The following is a 4,162-nucleotide window of genomic DNA, read 5'->3' as shown; positions in this document are numbered from 1 at the left end:
AAGGAAGATTTATACTTAGATTCCTAATTTAAAGTTAAAACAGTGACTTAAAGTGTTAGACCAGAGCCCTAACCAATTTTTTGAGCTTTTACACAGAAACAAGCATCATAGAGTTGGTTTCATATTTTTCCCACTTTTCTTCTATTTATTAGGATTTAAAAGGCCTAAACCATGATTAAAAGTATAGGATATTATTTACCACAGTAACATGAGCAAACTTATTTTTCTTAGGAACTAGACAGATCAAGGATTCCAACAAAAGTGGTTTGGTATTTTTACGATTTTTCTACGATTTACTGGGCATTTCCAAAGTTCAATCATTTTTCTGACTATTATTAAAAGAAAAGCCGTGGCAAACTTGCAAGCTAGCCCCTGGGTTTAAGGTTAAACTACGCAGGGGTCCCTGAGTTTTGCGCCCAGGCCCCTGGAAAGAATGGGGACGATGCAATGTAGTCTTCGGGGCGCGCGCGGCGGCGGCGGGGAAATTCCCAGCGGTTTGCTGGCGAGGATGGGACAACAAGTGGCCGGGAGGGTGCGAGGGCTCACCTGAGCTCGGTTTGCGGGGTTGGGGCGACGAAGATGGCCGGCGGGGATCGGAACGCGGCGGCAGCGGTAGAGCTTAGCTGGCGGCGGTGCAGGCGGCGTTCCGGCGCACCGGCGGCGTCGGGGAGGCCACGGAATGCTCGGAGACGTGCGTGGAGGGGTGGCGAAGCGGGTGGCGAAGTCGCCGGAGTGCAGGGTGGTGCGGAGGGGTGAGCTCCATGGAAGCTTAGCGGTGGCGCAGAGGAGGAAGCGGTGGCGCGTTTGTGGGCGGTGGCAAAGGGGTGGCGTTGCCGGTGAGGAGGACCTTTTTATAGGGCAGCGGTGGAGCGGAGGGTCGAGGCGGGGCTCCGGTGGGGGAAGGATAACGCCGGGACCGGCGGGTGCGCGGGCAAGGCGGCCATTGGCCAGCGGCGCCATTGGGCAGAGCAGGCGGAGCTTCGGGTGGTCTCCGGCAGCGATTGGCCTTGGGCGACGCGCGTCTGGGGCTTCCGGTCTGTCGGGCGGGCGAGGCGGAGGGCTACCGTGGGGGTTGGGCAAGCAGGCGGAGGTGTGGGACGTCGTCGGCGTGGCAGCTTCTCCAGCGAACGGGTGGAGCGCGGTTGGCGGAGCAGAGCCATGGCAGGGGGAAGAGGACACACGCACGGCCGGCGGTTGGCCAGCCCGGCGTTCGCCCCGTCCTATCGCAGGCGCGGGTTGGGCGCCGTGGCCCTCGCCCTGTCACTGTCGCACGGTGATAGGGCGTCGGCGAGCGGCCGGTGGCCGACGGCCACGCGGCGCGCGGCGCGTAGGCGAACGTGCTCTGGCGCGCGGGCGTTGAGGCCTCCCTTCGGGCAGCAAGCCCGACCAGCTTTAGGGAGATCCTACTCCAGATTTTGCAACACAACTTCCAAAACTCTTTTAAACAAACCTGTTCAACTCTGGACGCATTTCAAACTTGGTTTAAGGTGCTGGTTTAGATTGTGAAAGGATTTGGAGATATCTCATGCCAAAGTTTGCTAAAAATCTGGAAATCCAGACTTAGCCAAATTTGGCCGGAGAGGAGAAATTTCTGGAACTTAGCTATGTTTGAGTCGATTTTTGGGCATCTTCCAAGTTGAATTAGACAAAAGTGTTATTGAAGGAGTTGCTCTCCAAACTGAGGACTTCAACTTTTATTTAGGGTATTTCTTGAGCTTAGTTCAGAAATTTGGAGGAACGCCCTCGCCAAGGGGTGAGTTGACTGTTTTACCTCACTTCGACCGAGGTTTTGAACAGGTTCTGGCCCGATTTGGACCTAGGTCAGTGTAACAAAGTTGGAACACACTCGAGGGACTACAACTTTCATTAAGGGCCTGACTTGAGTTTAGTACTTCGGTTTTTGATTGCTATTTTTGACTTCGTTCCACTCCGAATTAGTCAAAGTGCCTTTAACAAAAGTTGTTTGAAATTAAAAGTTTTACAACTCTTATTTGGGCAGAAATTTAAGTTTTCATATAAAATTCCAAGTTTTATTTCAAACTCCAAAAAGAGCTTCTTAGGGTTATAATGGTCATTTCACCTCTTTAATTAGGGATTAACCACTGGTTTACTTTTAAAAGCACTTAATTTAGGTAGAGTTGTTACAGGCAAGAAGGACCCAATCCAATGGTTGTAGTGCTACTCCCTGTCAGTACAAGCGGCAGGAGGAAATGACGACACCAAGGTCATCTACTTCCCTATCTGCATGGAGGCAGGGCCACTCACATGGCTCGAGTCTCTAGAGAAGAACTCCATAGACACGTGGATGCACCTCAAGGCGGCGTTCACAAATAACTTGCAGGGGCAATGTAACGTCCTGGAAATAAGATCGACTTGTCTCAAATTAAGTAGCAACCAGAAGAGACCCTGCGTAGTTATCTACACTGTTTCTTCATCAAGAAAGCCACTATCGTGGACATCATGGAGCGGGGCGCCATAGATTGCTTCTAGAACGGTCTCTATAATCGCCAGATGTTCCAAGATTTTGGCAGGAGACGCCCCAAAGATTATTAAGTCTCTCAAGATCATGATACAAGCCTAGGCGGATGAAGAAGACAAAGAAATTGAGAGGTTGGAGTCTAGTTGTAACAGAGGCTAGATCAACAACAATGAGAGTAATGGCCAACGCAACAACAAGAACCGTAATAATCGACCCAATAATGACAACCGAGACAACTACTCGGGTGGTCAAAACGCAAGAGGAAGCCAAAAAATATTATCGTGGCGATGTCCCAGTCTGCCAAGAAAGACGGTGGGAATCAAGAAAGGACTCCGTTCAAAGAGCTCCTAAAAAAGCAATGCCCGTGGCACCCACACTCTAAGCACTATGGCAAATTCCAAAACCCGTCCAACACCATCAACATCATCTTCGGCAACACACTGGGTACTCTACAAAGCGGTCCCAGAAACTAACTCTCCAAGAGATGTCCATTGAACCAGCAACGCCTATGTTCCTCAAGTGTTCCGAGGTTCCAATCACCTTCTCCAGGAAGGATTAGTGGACTAGTTTCTCTGACCCAGGATGCTACCCTCTTATTCCGGACCTAGTAGTTGCAAGCTCTCGACTCACCAAAGTACTCATCGACGGCGGTAGTGGTCTCAATGTACTCTTCACCAAGACTTTGAGGAAGATGGGCCTCGACATTATGGATATGCTCACCCCGACAAACTCTCCATTCTATGAGATTGTCCCAGGAAATGAAGCTATACCCCTTAGTCAAGTGGTTTTGCCAGTTACATTCAGGACCAAAGAACACTACCGGACATAGTACATCCGGTTGGAGGTAGCTGATTTCAAAACTTTGTATCACGCTATCCTCGGAAGACCTGCCCTAGCCAAATTCACAGCCATTCTGCATTACGTGTACTTAGTACTCAGAAGCTGTGGAGCTGGCAGCGACTACTCAAGTGCCAAAGTAGATGACGCAAGTCTTCACTGCTTCCAAGAAACTATCCCCTATAGAACTCGAAATTCCAGAGAAGAAGTCGGGAGCAACCAAGGTCAAGTCGGCAAGTGAAGTCAACATCAAAACCATTGACCTTAAGACTAGTGATAGCTCTAAGACAGCCCTGATTAGCTCAAGGTTGGATCCCAAATAGGAAGCCACGCTCGTCAGGTTCCTCCAAGCCAACCAAGACATCTTCGCATGGAAGCCATCAGATATGCTAGGTGCCTAGGAGTTGATCAAGCACTCACTAAATGTGGATCCCAAAGCTACGCCAAAATGACAATGACTACATCGATTCGCCCAATACAGAAAAAAAGCAATCAAAAAAGAGTTGGCCAAACTACTCGCGGCTGGCTTCATAAAAGAAGTCTATCATCCAGAGTGGCTATCCAATCCCATCTTGGTGCAGAAGAAAAACGACAACGAGTGGAGGATGTGTGTCGACTACAAAAACATCAACAAGCACTATCCAAAGGATCCCTTCGGGCTCCCTAGGATTGATCAAGTCATCGACTCAATGGCTGGATGTGCTCTACTCTATTTTCTTGATTGCTACTCGGGGTATTACCAGATAGCTCTCAAGGAAGAAGACCAAATCAAGACCGCGTTCATCATCCTGTACGAAGCTTTCTGCTACACTACAATATCCTTCAGGTTGAAGAACGCTGGTGCCA

The sequence above is a fragment of the Setaria italica genome, chromosome I (genome assembly GCF_000263155.2).
Source record: "Setaria italica strain Yugu1 chromosome I, Setaria_italica_v2.0, whole genome shotgun sequence".
NCBI lineage: Eukaryota > Viridiplantae > Streptophyta > Magnoliopsida > Poales > Poaceae > Setaria > Setaria italica.
The sequence above is the reverse complement of the archived record's forward strand: the minus strand, read 5'-3'. Positions refer to the sequence as shown.